The 18,585-nt window shown below is 41.4% G+C and overlaps 2 protein-coding genes across 18 annotated transcripts in view; both read right to left on the reverse strand.

Moving 5' to 3' along the window:
- The window catches only part of LOC126920489 (mitochondrial basic amino acids transporter-like), a 154,174-nt gene that overhangs the window by 105,425 nt on the left and 30,164 nt on the right, over nt 1-18,585 (reverse strand). The window lies entirely within an intron of this gene.
- Nucleotides 1-18,585, reverse strand: part of LOC126920482 (probable serine/threonine-protein kinase yakA) — a 383,981-nt gene that overhangs the window by 55,629 nt on the left and 309,767 nt on the right. Inside the window, exon 1 of one of the 17 annotated variants that reach the window (XM_050730937.1) lies at nt 17,938-18,009. The exons of the other annotated variants lie outside the window; for them this stretch is intronic. The gene's annotated coding sequence lies outside the window, so the exon portion shown is untranslated. Of the gene's footprint in view, nt 1-17,937; nt 18,010-18,585 lie in introns of those variants that run through there. 17 annotated transcript variants of the gene reach the window in all.

Below are 18,585 nucleotides of genomic sequence, written 5' to 3' on the forward strand. Positions count from 1 at the left end.
AAGTATCTAAGAACCACGATTTTCTATCGCGACTAAACCAATTTTCCACTTGTGATCTTTTAATAATTTTTAAATAATTCTTTCATTGTAAAATCTTCGATAATAAAATTCTTAATTCTTGGAATAAATCACTCGGCGACTCTTGGAACGCTACAGAAGAAATTTAGAGAAAGCATCCTGTATATAGAAATTTCTTTTCTTTCGTATGATATTTAATTCCCCTTCGTAAGAACCCACAAAGGGGCAAAAAATACAGCGAAAGCTTCTTCTCGTACAACGAATGCAGTGTGTTCACTAACCTAATCAGTGCGATTTATTCCGGCTAATAAAACCAAAAATGATGGAACCAAAAACGTGGATAACAAGGTGGCCCTTAGCGTGTTAGCCAGAGAAGGTCTCCATAAAGCATCTCTTTCTTCTTCTTTTCTTTCCCCGCTTGTGTCCATCACGAGGAATCATTCTCCGAGGACAACCCTATATTCGTCTATTTGCTAAGAAAAAGTTTGCGTCCCTGCTGGCTGTTCCTGGTCCCCAGGGACTACTCTGATTTTCTTAGATATTTTACCTCTTCTTGACGTTAATTCCTTTCTCCGACGCGTGGGATACACAATGTTCTCACCGCTCAATTTCGACACAACCATTTATTAGTTTCCCCCTTTTAATTTCTTCGCCGATAATCGATACATGTCTTACAGAGTTAATTAATTTTCTATCGAATTTTGTCCGACATTGTCGAATATAAAATTGCATGCGACATTACCTACAGGACGTTCGGGTATTGCTTTATCAAATCTTACGTGTATAAAGGTATAATATCATAAATAAAAATATAGCAAAGGGAAAAATTAATAGGTAGTTAGGTACTTAAGAAAGCAACGTAAATACAGGCGATACGTTGTTGTAAATCGTATGGTAACTATGCGAGGTATGGTAACGCGTATGCACCAATTCAGGGGTGAATTCAGAACACGGAAACTATAGATAAAAAATATTACACCGATCTTTCTTCAGAATTATAAATAGTTATTTTTTGGAAACGGTTTCTGTTGGCCGAAATTTTGCGTAAGTTTTTTTAATAACGTATTTCTTACGAGAATGACGTAGAGTCATAAATTGTAAAACGACGCAGAAAATGTAATCTTTAGCAAAATCTTGTTTCTGAAATTTAACCTACGATTTACGCAATTTCTTCCTACCTTCTCGACTAATTCATACGCGCAAGTCCCAACGGACGAGAATATACACACTCGCAAGCAACTAAGATGTCCAGACGATATTTAAGGGTACGCGTTTGAGACAAAATGGCCAGCGTGTTTAACGTGAAATAGGAAGCACAAGACATCCGCCAGGGAAGAGAGCGTGTTCGTGGTATATTTCAGCCAGGAATCCCTTGATACCGTTCTAGTTGGGACACGAGACAATCGTGCGAAACAGCCATGGTTCCAGGTGTATGGCCACCTGCTGCTGACGCCAGCCACCATCGAAATTCGCAACGCGATTTGCAAGACAGACGAAACATTACCAACGGCCGGAAGCCGGCGAATAGGCAGTTGCTAGACACAATGCCGCCATTTCCGGCTGTGCCACGGCTTGTTTTACCAGGCTCTGCCTTATTATTATTAGAAAACGATAGTCCGATGTATTAGAACATAAAATCTTTTCTTGTCGTTAGCAATGTTACATCGGATTAAATTATTGCGATTAATAATCATCGATCGATTGCGTTTACGTAAAAATATTATTACAACAATTGTATCGCTTTTACCCGTTAGCTGTAAAGAAAATTATATGAAAATTTTCTGGATAATTTTTTAACTCGTTTAATACTTTCAAGGATTAATCCTCTCTCCCTCTCTCCAGTTTAATTTCAAGTCCCTTCTTAATTTCGTGTTTCGAATGAAACAATTAGAGAGCCGGACGAAGAAAAAGCTCGTAATAAGGTAAAAAGGGAGCAAGTGAGCCATCTAACGCTGCAGTATCGCCAGCTAACATCTCATCGCGTGCATATTTTATATCTACTCATTAGTAACGTAGAATTAAGCTACTCTGTAGATAATTGCAACCTGTACGACAGTTGTTTGCGAAGTGCAGGGAACGTATTGATTTTTATGATACGCGAGTAAAACATGTTGGATTATATGCCTCTCGATGTAATATCCTCGATAAATTTTTGATTTCTTGTTAAGTCCGAATTAGAATGGTTCTGCGTAACTCGATTTTACAAAATTTCAAGTAACAAAGTGAGGCGATAACATCGATAAGAAACAATTACCATAGATTTACAATCGTAACAAGATTCCACAGTTCAAGTTACTTGGTTGCCACTATCGCGGAAAGTTCACGTTCTAAAAACAAACAAATTTCAATGGTATATCGTAATGGCCGCGTTTTACTTGCTAGACACGTTAAATCATCTGCGTCGTTTATCACTGAACTGCGTTACCGTACAAATGTTCCGCAATCAGTCGCGAAAACTTTATTACTAACGCGACTTCGCGAGGGACCCGGCAGTTTACGCAAACGCTTTGAGAATTCGAAAGAGAAGGGGAGAGAAAGTTAAAGCGAACGAGAGACGAAATATTTACAAGATATATGGAAAAAGACGAGACAGAAATTTATAGGCTATATCGCAGAAACGTTTCTTCGAAAAAAATGTCCAAGAAATTCGAAAACGAGACGATTTTGAATAAATACGTGGAAGTGTACTTTGTAATCTCTATATTCCAAATAATTCTCATTTTTCATTTCCGTGATTGCATTCGATTTGAACGACCGTCCTAAACCTAACCGACTAGAACGGTCGTTGACCATTTTCTTTGGACTACTTGCACGATGATATCTTTTTGGGGGGCGTAGACGCGCTCGTTTGCCTTTTTTGGCCTAGTAACCACGCAAAGGGGTGAATAGGCAGAGGGGAAAAATCAGAGAAAGGGAGTCGAAATTGCTAACGACACACGCGGCTAACCGCGTTGACCCTTCAGAGAAGTGCCGTCGTCGTACCCTTTGCCGACAATTTCAAAGTGAAAAGGGCTGAAACGGGCATGTCTTTCGCCATTGTCTCGACGGTTTGCCTCTTCTCGCCCGCTATTATTTCGTTTTGCACGCCGCAGTAAAGGATTATTGCTTACTGAAACGATCTCTTGGATAGAGACACGTACAGGATTAACAGTTTGATACAACAGACATGCGATCGTTTCAAAATGTTTCAGAAACGATGTGTCAGTTTCTATGAGTACGTCTCGTAAACCTTTCGTACTTTGTTCGCGTCCTTACAAACACCATCCATGCCGATTGAATAAAAAAAAGTCTACTATATCTTTCATGAATAAATAATTGAATAATTATATAAATACCTATGACGTATCATATCATGACAAACAAAACTCTTGGTTTCATCGCAAACGAATCTCGAATTTATCACTCGATAAAGAATAGCCAAACGATCAATTCGTTAACCGCGATTTCCTTCTGCAAACCGAGACGTTGGTAGCGCGAGGGATCGTCGTGCGTAACATGATCTGGCAGATGTGCGTGGAACGAAAAGCGTTCGCCGAAAGAAACGGGCAAAACCGGTTAAAATCCAAGCGCTCTGTCTTTGGCGGAGGTGGACAGAAAATCGATTTGCTCGCGTGGAAATTCCAGAGCGGCTTAGGCTAATAATATTAATGGATGCCGATGCGACAATGCCATTTGCGCGGACGAGACGAACTTCCCGTCTGATGCGAATTCGTGGGGACGCGTAAGTACTCGAAGTAGATTGCGTCAAGGTGGGAAAGACATTCGGTCGCCATGGATGCGAGCTCTTCTGAAACCTGTGGGGTGGTGTACAGGAGGATCGTAGTGGAAAGGCTACCTTCCGTAAGTTTACCGTACGATCCACCCCCGTCTCTTCCAAACCCCTTTCCGTTTCCAACCCTCTTCTTTCCCTCTGTCTCCTGTTCCTTTCCATCAAACGGCGCGCGCGCGCCTAAGCGCGAGCTATTAGAGTAGATCCCTGCGAATTTGCACGTGGTCGAAGTCACAGCCGGTGAAGTTCTTGCGAAAGCAAATCCAGAGCAAATCGACTGCTTAATCGAGTGACGCGAAATTTGAATAAAGACTGCCGGATTCGTGGCAGATTGCGCGCCTTTATTCCGCTCGCACCCTACCCCATCCCCATCCCCGCGGACTGGATTACATTATCATACGAAGCCGCGCGAGAACCGAAATGAATAATTTCTAATTACTGGATTTCCGTCGTGCCGCGTAGAAAGTTACGCTGCCACCGATCCGAGCTTTTTTTTTTAAATTATTGTTGCAAATGGGAGAGAGAAAAGTCTAAAATATCTAACAGTTCTTTCGCTATAGTAGAGATTTCTTTTTATAAAAGTAAACGTTCAGAGGAAAGATATTTAAGAGTGGAATTTTACCGAGGTTGTCGAGGATGCAGTTTCCCTACCGAGCGTAAAAATATATTCTTTACATTTACGAGAATCCGACATTTGCTGCTATTCGCGTAGCAAGCTTAAAAGAGATTGATTATTTTTTAGCGAAGTTGCAATTGCAAGGATCGATCATTCGGCGAGAAGGATGTTCGAGGGAAGAGCGTGAGTATTCGAAAATAACTTTCTGAAGACCTTTAAACATGGTAAGTTTCGGACGATCTGTACGAGCTAGAATTGAATGTCAGAGTTGGAAAGAGTCGCGAGTTTGTCGGAAGAAAACTTGGAGAATGTAACGAGTGAGTTGCGACGAAGCCGGGAAGAGGGTATTATGCAATTTAATAAAAAGTTGTACGTTTCAGTAAATACAGAAGGTGACGTGTAACAGGTAAAAAGAATCAAGAACACGGAAAGAAATTTTACTTTAGAAAACATTGTTCCGGAAATAAATAGCTCCTGGCGTTTATCCTGAAATATTTCACCAATTAATAAATCTTCCTTGATTCGACACATGAAAGCGTCGAATTATAAAAAAATACTCTCTTATCTTCGAAATAAAATCAATCGACATCCATCTGAATCTATAAATTTGTTTCTCCGAAAAGTAAACAAATCCAAATAAATCCAATTCGAATTCGCTCGAGAGAATTACAGGAATTCTCCAATATCTCTGAAACCCTATAGAAACAGAATTTCGTGAAATCCATAATTTACGGTTGCACAAGATGCGAATCGAATTAGGGTTAGCATCGAATCTCCCATTTCTCGACGCATAGCCGGTCGCAAATTTCGCTCAGCCGTTCGAATCCGAGAAAAGTCAGGTCGTGTTGGCGCGGCGAACGCAAAAGGCGTTTTCGATTCCCAAGCTGGTCCCCCTTTGATATGTGGTTAAATCGGTTTTTCTAGACCGCTATCCGCATGAAATATTCACGAAACGCGCGCGCGCCGCAACCCTTTGAGAATACCGGAACGAGTCGAGCTGAGAGTCTTGCAAAACTAATAACTTTAATGAACGCCACGGCGCGCAGCCTCTTCTTTCGCGAATGCCACGGATAAGAAAGACATTTGCATGAGGCACGTCCGCATGTGAATTCGTGGGGATGCATTCGAAGTAGATCGCGACCGAGCTAGTAGGACATCTGGTGCTCGACTACCTCTCACGAAAGAAATATCGTCGATCGTCTGAATTCGTCGAAATTCCGTTTTCCGTCGTATCTCGGCTTTCTTCGTTAAATAGCGAGACTTTGTTAGAAGCAAAAATATAAATTATAAAGTACTCGAACGCTTGTAGACATCTTTAACGAATGTAAACATTCTAAAATACTATTAGCAACGCTAGGAGATTTATTACTTTTACGACGCTATTATGTTTTTATATCGTAAAGTTTGAAACGAATCCGGAAATATACATAGCAATTACAAGATATTTAGTACAAGCGTATATTTTGTAGCAAATATATATTTGCAGTAAATATCTTGTAGTTTCCACGTACATTTTCAGCGTGGCTTCAAACTTGTCCGATATAATCATGACAATCGTAATCTCGTTACGATACAAATGAAATTTCAAAGTGTTTTCTATAACACGTACAATTTGGACATAAAGGTATTTTGTGATCGGCGTTCAAATATCTTTGCAAGTTGGTATATGGGAACGATACTTTTCAACGTTTCTCGTAACGTAATCTTTCTAAAACGCGAAATACAGAATTTGGACGAAGATTGTTTGAAATTTATTTTGGTTTGCCCTTCCGCTAAGAATTTTGTATACGATGCGCCGACGCGCATGTAAAACGCAAAAACTAAACTTGGCGCAACGAATGCTGTCTAAAATTCCGTTTGCGTATTCTGAAGGAGAATTAACTTCGCCAGAGATACTTACTCGAGGCAATCTTGGACTGCTCGAGCTATCGCGTTTTTATCCTCGTCCGTAGTTCGAATTATTCCGGTTTAAGAGAAGCAAGGAATTTATAAAACCACGCTCGAACCATTCTAAACCATAATCTCCATTTTCTTCGCATTCTGGATTTAAGACGTTACTCACCATCGGTCTAACTGATTCTAGCCACATCCAGTCCAAATTCTACAAACTATAAATATTTAAAATGCAACTAAACATTCTTATTGCGTATTAGCTTTGAAAAGTCAATTTCTTCGTGCTATTTTCTTCTACGATACATAGCTAAAGTAATACTAATAACAAAATAATGTTAATTCTCTCATTGTTGGTTTTCCGATTGAAAGAAAATAACGTGAAAGATGTTGTATAAAAGACTCATAAATCTTAAATGCTTTCAAATGCCATGGAAGATTCTGCGGATAAAAGCAAGATTCTCAGAAAGAAGCAAAGATATCCAAGAGGTATCATGCACAAAACAAAATGGTTGTATATCGCGGTGCTTTGTTCGCTGGAGAGCGTTCCGAAGAGAGATTTCCTTCCTTTCTATCGTCATCTCTGGTTCCTATCGCTTCGAAAGTCTACCAGTCTAGTCTACTTTTATCAGAACGAAGAGAAGAGAGAGGAAGAGAAGGGGAGGCAGAGGGAGAGAGTAGGAGAGAGTTTGTTACGGTCGCATGTGAATTCTGGAGAAGGCATTTGAAGTTGATTGCGTCGAGGTGGCAGGACATCTGGTCCTTTATATACATTGAACGTTTGCATCGACTGAAATTCCTTGAAGGGGAGCCAAGCAGAAAAGACGAGTTCGCCTCGGCTTAAAATGCCTCCATTTTCAACGGACATAGATCCGCGCAGATGTTCCTCGCGAGATTACACGAGTCGGCCTTGATTCCCTTCTTTAGTTTCTTCCAACAAGAAAAAGTATACCACCTTTTCTCTGCCGGGCCCGCCAAGTGATTGAATAAACCTGAGATACGAGATACGCCGAGCGATACAGAAGAGTTTTGCTTGATTTCTTGAGTCGCGAAAGAGGAGCGGAAACTTTTCTAGAATGGGATTTAATTTACGAAACGATCGAGTAAATGCAAAATTTTCTTCAATTTGATATTCACTTTGCGATATCTACGAAGAAACACGAAAGGACAATATTTGCGACAGAAACAAAAATTATCGAACGAAACGCATAGCTGTTTCTTCTTTGTTAAATAAATCTTTGTTAAAGTAAATTAGATGCGAGTCGTTTTATCAGTAATATTACTGTGAAAATTCCAAATATAGTAGGAAGAATCGAGGAATAAATTTCGATTAAGAGACCAAGGATCCTAAATCGTTCGTTGGAATACCACATCGCTATAACCCCGGCAACTACACGCCCAAAGAAGACGCTTCTCGAAACTCTAGCGATCAAGATCTTTCGAGGATCCTTAAATCTCAAGCTTCGCCCTCGTTCTTGTTCGTGACAGTATGACAAGTACCACGTGTGCTCGCGCGTGCACCAGTGGCGCAAGGGCGAGCGCGTAATCAGTATTAAACAGGGGCAATAATTTCTCCTCTGGTCTCGCTTATTATCGCGGTACTCGGTGCCCGATTGTCAAGAAGAATAACGAGCTTCCCCGGCGGCGAACGGCGACTGAGCAAGAGGAACGGAGAAAGCGATAGACAGGGACAGACGAGGGAGGTGGTCAGTTTCCGCGAGCGGTCGTTTCACGGAAGCCCGACGTCACTCGTCCCTGTGGAACCGAGACTTCTTTCAATGAATGTTAAATTGCCTTCGCGTTATAGCCATTTCCATTTGGAGGCAGCAACGGCAACGGCCAGCCGCGGAGGACTTTACCGGTGGCTGCGACACACACACAGATGTCAACCGGACTTGTCGCCGGTTAGTTAACGTATAGCGCCGTCACATGCAACCTACCGACGTCTCTGCAACATGTAAATTTTCTGCGGCGACGTACGCGTAACTTTAACTGCCGGAGACTACGGAACACGAGGATGGATGCGACTTTATGGCGCGATCGGTTGCGGATATTAGAGGCCAACTCCTCACCTTCTAACAGAAACTTTCAATGGAAGCAAAGCAGACCGTTTTTAACGCTCGAAGATCGGGCTTTGGTTTTACGGGAAAAGTTTGCTTGCTCTCTGACGAGGATTTCATTTAACCTACCAAGGACCACGCAGCGAGGAAACATGCAAAAGTTTGCTAAATGTAACGTTGTTAAACATGGACAAATAAAATAAGTCGATGTTTTGCCAAAGTATAAAATATGCATTAGAACAATACTATCGTTAGACAATAGATACGTTGTACAAGTTCATCTCACAAATCGGAAGCACAAGGACAAATTTTATAATCTGAAAAGAGAGTATTTCAGATGTTAGAAAATATACACAAAGATAGATGCACGGTATAAAAATAAAATATGTATAATACGTTAATGAGGCGTGTACAAAATCGTTTTCGGATCATACGCCTGTAACTCGTTTCTGTCCATTCACCACTTCATAACCCTAACACATAGACCAGTGAAAATATTTGCCAGGCTGCTTCCGTTTATTACGTATTTTAACAACAGCTATCGCTTTTTATTTGCACGCGATGGTTTTATGGCCGGATCGATGTTTTCAAAAAATTTAACAACTCGATTAACGTCTGTAACGCGTTACGATACATACGCGTTTATATGACATCGATAAAAAATGGTTAGGAAATATACCGCGTGTTATATAAAGCATCAGATTAATATAAAAATATATGTCGCCTGTTCCGAAAGCGTGCAAAGTTATTTGTCCACTTTCAAAAATTAAATTTTTGCTGTTGAATATAACGATTTAGATAAAAAAAATCATGTTGAAAATATTATCGAGCACTTTCGATTATTTCGTTTCATTAGCTCCAATTGGTGTTGAAACTTAGTTATATCGTAACGACCAGTTAAGAACGAACATTTCAAACCGCGGTAAAATAAAATCAATTTGTGAAATTTCTCTAGGAGAAAATAAGTACAAAGTAAAGAGAACGCGAGTTTAAGAAACGCAAGAACAGCGATGCTTCCTAGCGAAGTTACGTCAAACGTTATCGCGATAAACAGCAGGCGTCGATTTCCCACCTTCGAAACACCGTCTGAAATTTGTCGTCATCTTCCGTGTACATTTCGTAGCAGGGAAAGCAGATTTAAAAGCGCACTCCGCAAATTTCGTGCTCTCGAGTACGCGAATACCTCAAGGGGATTATGAAAGGTGATACCAAGGCAAGATTTTAAAGTGCAGGATACACTTACGTCTCTGGACTTCGCTCGGGGATGAAACTACCACAGATTAGGAGTGCAAAGAGGGTGCCGGGGGGAAGGCAGCGAGAGAAAGAGAGAAAGAGAGAGAAAGAGAGGGAGAGCAACAGGTTGCAAGCAGAATTTGCTGATGTCAACTCAGAGAAGACAGCAGCAGAGAGTAGCTCAAGGCGATCTGTATCGATCCCCTTATGAGTGCTTAAATTACAAGCGTATCCTTCCGATTCTTCTGCTTTTTACGCTTCTCTGCTACTCTTCTCTGTTTTCTCCCGCCTTTTTTCTCCTCGTGTTTTTTCGTATCGTGTTTGAGGCGTGTTTGGTATTTCGTTGATAACAGGAACAAAGAAGGGATCGGAAGAAAATTAAACAAAAACACGCTTTTGCTTTCACCGTTTTGTGATTGACACGGCTTGTTGCGCGGCGAATTCATCCAGAATCTTTCCATTTTGTGGCCAAAATTGAAGCGCGATTTTCTTTCCTATCAATGGATTTCTGTTTGACCGTCTCAGAAATAAATGACCACGACGTGCAATTATCGATATCATTCTTTATTTTGTTTCGGTGGACTCGTGTAATGTACTATAAAGGTATAAAAATATGTACATCCTTTTCAATTGTTAAAATGTTTCAGAACCGACTTCCTTCTTTTACGATGCAAATAGTTTGTCTTCTACCGTATTTCAATTAATGCCGAAAAAAGAAGCGTTCTCGAAAGCTTCTAATTACATTTATAGAACTGAAAAATGTATTAAATTAAAATCGAAGGGCAATAAGTTTCTTTGCTATCGAATCGTGCTTTTCAAGCACTTTTGCGCTCGATTACACAGAATCCGAGCGCTGTTCGATCTCTTTGTACGAACCCCTGTACCAGCTAGCAAAAAGAAAATTTACCTTTACGCGCTAGAACACGCCAGAAATCTACCCCTCTGAGCCAGACTAGCTACTCTCTCGAAACTGCTCAGCGACTCATGTTTCAAATTTAAATTTATTCGATATACCGGAGTCCGTGTCTTCTCAGCCGAAGATTAAGTCGGCTCGAAGCTAAAAATCGTAAAAGCCAATCGACCTCTTTGAATATATCGCGATAGCTTTGGCTATCCTTTTATTCCAAAGTCAAGAAGACTATATTCCGAATATCGTACAGATTAACTAAGTAAATTTTGTAAATCTATTCTAAGGCACGCATACGAGAGATAGCTGTATCTCTTATGGATTCTCCTCTCATCTTTATTGCCATAAAATATACGCTAATATGGGAGTGATAAAATTTTAATAGATTTATGAATCAAAGTTGATTGCACAGAAGTTGATTTCGTGAAAACCATCCGAAAAAGCATATCGTTTCCGACTGTACCGTGTACAGTTAACAAAGGAATATCGACTAACGTTTTTCTCTAAGGTGAATAGATTAAACGAGTAACTACCCTCGAAAGCAGCTAACTCCGCGGAACTTGTTCGAATCATTCCATAATACGCTTCACAAGAGAGACTTGACGAATTCGACCGAATTTAACGAGCGAATTAATTTGTTTAAACGCGTGGTAGAAACAGGGGTCGAGCGGTGGGGGTTTGAGAGAGGAGATTGAGAGAAGGAGGGGGCTAGTTAATAAAACGGTAGAGAGCGGTCTCGTGGAAATTGCGGCGCAATTTCCACGATTTGTCGCAAACAATGGTCAGGCCAGCGAGAGGTTAATTACGTAAACAGTGTGTGCTCCTCCGGTATTTTTGTAGTGTTGAATTAACGCGGGGCAGCGGAAAGTAACGCGACAGAAAAATAACACGACTCATTTGCACGCTCGCATATACGTGATCATCTCCCAAACGATTTCCGCAACGTAGGGTATAATAATTCGATTCAATTATATCGTTCTCGTGACCACTCGTCTCGTTTGGTAAAATCAGGCGAATTCATTTGACCGAAGGTCATTAAACCGAAACTGCCTGGCGTGCTCTCGCGTTTCCATTAAAACTCGCCGTTGCGTCGATCCCGCGGATTTATCGTGGAAGGTAAACTCTCTCGCGGAACTCGAGGTTCAATTAATGAAGATAGCCGGCTCGTGTTATCGGGAATAAACCGACTGTGATAACGAGTCACCCGAGTGACTAACAGACGGAGGACGGAGAAGGATAAAACGAACGGAAGCGGACTTACGTTCTATACGAGAGGCAGGATCTTGAAACGTTCGGTTGATTCGAATTTCTTTTCTTTTTTTTTTTTAAACAAAATTTTTTAAAAGAAATACTCTCGGAAAAGAGAGAGCCCTTCCCATCTGAATTATAGTAGAAGAATAAAAGTAACTGTGCGAGCGGTACGCGTGCCTGCCTCGTAACTTATGAATTCCATGTAATTACGTGGCCAAACAGGGGCAGCAGCTGGGCTCGGATTTTCTCCTGCGAAACACAGACACGCTGACTCGTGGTTAAAGAGAAGGTTACCCGTAGGAAGAAACAGCCGGAAAAACCGAGCAAAACGATACGAGGAAGCAATGGGATGGGGAACGTGTCTAGAGAGACGAAAAGGAGCAAGTTTGAAGAAGAGGGGTCGCGACAAAGACAACGGGCGGATGAAGAGGAGGAAAAGACGGAGGGGAGAGGATTGGTGGATTTACTCGGTTAGCGAGGAGAACGTTGGACGAAAAGAGGGTTCAAACTACCTCGGTTCATTTCCATAAATACTACCGTACTGTCCTACGTGGACCGTCTACTAGCAGAAAGGGTGGCCACCCCCGGTGCTTCCCGTGTCAGACGACGAACAACAACGGAAACAAATGCTGGAAATACCGGTGGAGAGCGCCGTGCTCGCGGAATTTGCCTATCAGCTATTTGTTGCCGTTTTTTCATGACCACGATTTTCAGAGAGGCAAAGCGAGAGTAGCGTGTTACTAAATTCCGGCAGTAGGATCAATGAGTTGCGCGCGGTAGGAAAAACAACGTTCGCTCGATTATTCAAAGGGATCGGCCGAGGTGAAATAGTATCGAGAAGTGGACACGGTGATGGGGATCGATATCGAGCGAAGACCTTGTAATTATTAAGCTCGATTCGTCGCAGTTCAGCTACAAACTATTTTTCTGATAGTGGCTTTCTCCTTATGACCAGCTAGCATTTTAATTTGATTCCTCTCTGGTTTCCGATTAGCAAGGTATTTTAAAGGTTTCTAATAGTTTCTTTTTAGTTACCGCGGATTTTTACAGACGAAATTAGGAAATAATTTTGAATTATGGGAATTTGTTAATTTGCTAAAAATTCTACAAATATAAATCGTTCTAGCGTTTGTAATGCAGATCCCTGTATTTCTTATGAAATTAATTTACGTATATCCCTTAACATCGGAAAGCTTACGCTTCATTTTTTCGGTAGTTGTATCGTTTACCATTTGAACTTTACGATCGTCGAGACATCCGGGAAGACGTAATGCGACAGATCAGACTTTATCGTTGGCCAGGCGGCCATGCCGCGTGTCGCGACAGCGCAACATGGCCGATAAAGAGGAACACGAAATGAGAAGGGAGAGGTGAAATGGATGCGAGGAGAGATCGAGGTGGAAAAGAACCGCCCGTTAAATTATCCTTCCCGCAATTATCGCGTCCCATCTCGACTCCACCGCGCTCTTCATATTCCTGTCTGATGTTTCCCTTCCGCTCTATTACGTGTTCTCCTTCGTATCTTTTTGTTCGTCTGTTGTTTCGTTTTCAAGTATCTCGAACCAAGCGAAGAAGTCATGGTGAATCAGAGATCGTAATATTGTGTAATATGCGTACAATTTTCAGAGTTTGTTTCGGTTGTCAACCACAGACGGTGTTCTTCGCGCGGTGAATATTTTTCTAGTCGATTGTAGCAAAGTTTGTAAGATATTGAAGAAGTCAGGTTTCACGATCCAAGGAAAATCATTGTTTCGCGTTAATTTTATGCTAAAAGCTGTAAAGCTTGCGCAGATAACATATATTCGTGTTACAAAGTTGTTCTTTTAATCTTTATCACTCTTATGATATTTCGCGGCATCTCAAAATTCTAAAACTAAAAAATCTGAATTAGGAAAAAGAAACTGACAAGTTCGTTGTTTCTATAAAGTTTTTATGTCAAGAAGTATACGAATTTCGAGTGGATACATAAAGAAGATTGAATCTTGGCCGAGGGGAGGAGGATGGTAATTTTAACACAGTTTCCACGAGACTGCAGCAATTTATAGGACTTCTGTAACGGCAGGTGCTTTCGAAGTTTTGAAATCTCGTAGGTCTTCCCACCGAAGTGATCGTATTACTCTCGTACGTACATACCCCTGCTTCAATTTTGATCTTGCCAACGAGATAGCAGTTCCTATCACTTTGCATAACCATGTTGGAAAACTGAAAATACAATCTTTTCCTATCCTCGATTGACTATCGCCTTTTTCGTTTATTCGCTTCAAAGTAAGAGCAAGAGTATGGATTTTTCGTGGTCGGACGACTGTTTTAAAATAGCCAGACGAAAAAGAAAGAATTCTATACTTAAAAATCCACTTACTCCTGCAAGTTCGATCATAGATGCAATCACATCGGATCTCTATCGAAAGGAAGAAACGCAATTTTACAAAGTATAACGCGATTCTACGGGTTGTAAGGGTGATAGATGTGTGGAGCGCGTGACGAGACAAAGACGGATAACCCGGACCCTGATCTTTCACTTTCTCTGATTTCAAGTAGTCGACGAGAATCGCGAGAGCAACTCATCTTCGCCGCATCCAATTTGCCCCGAGTGACTTCCAATTACGCGGTATCGAGGAATGAAATTCGGGCGAAGGTTGAGATCGTTTGTCATGCGCTCCGTTCTATTCGCCACTCGTCTATGAATATTTACGAGGACCTGACGGACAACCTGCGAAAGATTCTTCGCTGCGAGATGTTTTCGCCCGAAAAAGATGAACGCTCGAACCCCCGTTCAACCAACCTTGATATCGGCTTCCAAAGAAAATTAGTAATGTATCTGTCAGTTTAATTCTTTGACAAGTTTGACAACGAAAGATCTGTGGAGGAATGGAACTTCTTATTTATTGGTAGTATCGCCATCTTGGCTTCTCTTAGAGTGCTATTCCATACTTGTGATATTAAATACAATACGACATATTTAGGAAAATAACGTACGGTATCTAATTTCAACTTTTTCAAGAAAATTTGTCGGAAAATACGAAGATACGAAAGGACGTTGCAAATAAGATGATGCAGCTCTTAATTTACAAAATGAGAGTTACAAAGTGCGAATCTATTTCTACTGAAAAATCTCGTGCTCTCTCTTGTAGAGGCCAACATGCGTATAACGTAATCTTTCTCAGCAAAATATACTCTTTCCATCCTTGCTAAGAACGTTAATATTTTTCTAAGAAAATATACCGTAATGGTAGTTAGTTCTGTGTAAGAACGTGATATTACAATTTTATTATATATCTACAAAGGGCAGTGTAATAAAATTCTATTTTGAAAAGGTCGCCTCTCCTCTCGAGAAACTCATTGATTTTATGAAAACTGAACGATACCCTTTGGCATTAAAGAGAACGTTCTGTTTGCTTGGTGAAAACAATCATACTCTTCGTTTTATATAGTACTTGGCATATTCAGTGTGTTTATACTTTACAGAAGCTTGTAACCTCTCTGTTAAAAATTCGAACGATCTATCGAAAGCTAGGTACGAGCATATTATTTCATGCATTGGCCATCTAAATGCAGAAGCGCTCGCATTTTGTTTCACGCAACCATACACTTTGACTTAAAGATCGGGCTTCATCTACAACAACGGGAGAGGAACTAGGAAAATTCTCGACTTTCTCCGTTTTAAAAGCTGTCTGATCTGCCGAAGAAGCGCGCATAAGACGAGAGACGAAGAGAAAGAAAGAGAGATTCCCAGTTGGTCGACGGATCGGATCGCGTTTCGTGGCTGAATTCGAATCCGAACTACCAAGGGAAAACCGTATAACTTCCTAATAAAGTATTTAGTCGACGGATGGAAGCGCGATCTAGCCCGCTAAAGGGGCGGCTGCGGGGTTACGGTTTCGGAAGCGTAGGAGAGGGAGTTTCAGTTTCCGGGTGATCTGTGGCTCCCTCGTCGTGAGAATCGATGCTGCCAGCCGGCCAATAACCATACATCGTACGACTATCACACCCCTGGGGTATATACTAACGCACACCACCGTGTCCTCGCTCTCTTTCTCTCCTTACAACCTTCGGATGGTCGTGGACGCGCGGCCTCGACGTTTCCGGTACCTACGCCCGCCTCATCTAGCCGTCTTATTACGAATAGCGAGCCTTACCTCGCCTCCTTCTCACATGGAAAAATCGACCGAGATTCCAGTCGCTGCTCGACGTCTTCCCTTCTGTAGGATTCGGCAGAGAGATGTGGCTCGATTCTGTCGTTTCGTTGTCTTTCGAACGATAGAGAGGACACGAGGTTAGCAGGCAAAGGAGTACCTTGTCTAGGATACTTTAAAGTATTTAAAACCATCGACGATGAATCTGACGATTTTACAACAAAAAAGATCCATTCCTACGAAAGTGATCTACGATGCACCAGAAACTCCAGGATACTTTCAAAAGCTTCTCTCAAAATGGTATCAATTTTCTTCGGCACGATAGACAAGATCCTACCTCCATATCCGGCAAGATAAAGAGACGTAGTTTGGCGCTGTGCGGGCTCTGGGCCAGCTAATGTGTCCGCGTAATGTTCGGGGACCAGTCCAATTTCGGCGAAATCTAATCTAATATCATAGAGCGTAATACCAGGAGGATACGGGGTCAATTGCGCGGCAATACCTCCGTCGTGTACCGAGTTTATCAACCTTCTCGTGTTTGCGGATCCGTAAGTAACGCTAGAAGCCTGGCATATATACCGAACGAAAGGACACGAATAGGAGACTAAGTGCCTGTCTGTGTGTAAATTCGTGTGTGTGCGCGCGCGTGTGCGAGGGAGAGAGGAGGAGAGGGAGAGAGAAATCTATCCACGTGCATTGGCAATAACGACGATAGACAAGGGAACACACGAAGCGTCAACACGAAGTTTGCCAACGACCGATCCGATCCATCGGCTTCCATGGCTCCAATCGATCTTGATCGCCTAATTGTCCATGCCTCGAATCGTTCTGGAACGTCTTAGACCGTGCAAGTTGGAGACAATCTCCGTTCGACCGACTCGAAAGAGCCTTTGTCTATCGTCCCGCTGCCCGACCGATCGATTCCCAAGCGACTTCGCTGTTTCCCAGTCTTCCTACTCCCTACCTTTCTCTTCCATCGGCTTCCTCCTTTAAATTCAATCTCGCGTAATCACGTAGCCGTGCGTGAAGCGTATTCCTCGGCATTCGCGAGCTCGAAAATACCAGGCCGCGGAATTGGTATGCAGTAAACGAGCGACATCGCCGTCCGTTCTTCGTACACGCTACACTGGGTCATTGAAGAGGTGATGCGATTTTGGTATAGTGATGGTTTACAAGGTGGTTACGAGCCGGTATATGGGGAAGATGGCCTAAGCTAGGGGCGGAGAAAAACGAAGAACGTAACGGACCGTATCAGGATAAATTTAGAGCAAAGATAGACGGCTGGTTGTCGTAAGAAATTAATGACACGAGACTATAAGTTACTACCAACGAAACTACGATCGCCGACGTATTATATTAGATCTTATTAGATCTATATTAGATCTAGGTCCGAAGCCCAAAGTATTTTGGCATCGCTGGCAATAGTTGAAATTGTTTTTCAACGGAGAAAGATTCTGTTAAACGTTTAACGAGATACGCAAGGAGTTGTACGCTTCGAGCAGATAAAATCACGTCGAAACGTGAACAGTGAAGTATATTATGGATAATAATAGCAACGTATTACGCTAATTATTAGAAGCATGTAATTCGCATATATCATAAACGAAGAAAAAAATTAGCGACTTGTACTCGTGAATAAATCCCTTCTATTATTTAAAAGACCCACGTTGCTGGTGAGACAATTTAATATCCAAATGTTCCGAATTGTTGATAATTAACGAAACAGCGAAGCCGAGCAGTAATAACATTGTCGATAGTTGTGCTCTATTGGCAAAGATGTACACGAGGCCATCGAGTATCGATTCGTTCTATTGGTACTTGAATAGAACTGCAATACATAGTTACTGGTTCGGCATAGGGGGGCGTAGGGACATAATTCGAGTAGTAATTTAAGCACGTTGAATTCGAAATGGTCGTTACAATACGCCGCGAATGCAGTTTAATCAAATATGTGTTTACCTGGCAAATAATCTAGTGTGTAATTACTAATTACTCGTAGAGATATTATACGAGATACATTACGAATCGGCTGGATATTCGTATTTAACTACAACACTCACCGTTGCGGCTGTAACGATCGATGCTCAGTTAATTATGGTGTTTTACTGCTAAATTTCTTATGGGTCATCTTTTTTACCTGGTTTAAATTACTCGCGTTCTTCGCGTCGTCAGAAACCACTGAATGTCATCCAAAGAAAAGGAAGTCGTATTTGGACACTTACCTGAAACAAAAAAACGAAATGTACTTAGTTAGAGAGAAACGGTTACGTTAAATTAATTTTTATCGCACAATGATCATTAAACGTGTTGCTGATAAAAATACGTGTATATACATCCTCGATTTCATATTCATTTCACATCAGAGGATATTCCGATAGCAGCAATAAAACATTTTATAGCGAGTGATATATTTATCGTTGCTTGCATGTATATTATTCTTTATTGCTTATCGGCGTCATTGATATTCACGAACATAGTCATCGATAGTAATAATAATGACGCAAAAAGTAAGGGACGAGGAAAGAATACACGAACGAGAACGTAAAAGTACCTACTTGTTAATCGATACTGCTTGAATCGAGAGTGAGGAACGACTATCGTACCTCTTGTGTTACTACTTAAAATTTGTGTCCCAATAAAATCGTGACTATAACAATTTAGACAACAAACAACAAACAACAATAGATGTATAGGAATTTGAACGCGTT

This window comes from Bombus affinis, chromosome 9, assembly GCF_024516045.1.
Source record: "Bombus affinis isolate iyBomAffi1 chromosome 9, iyBomAffi1.2, whole genome shotgun sequence".
Lineage (NCBI taxonomy): Eukaryota > Metazoa > Arthropoda > Insecta > Hymenoptera > Apidae > Bombus > Bombus affinis.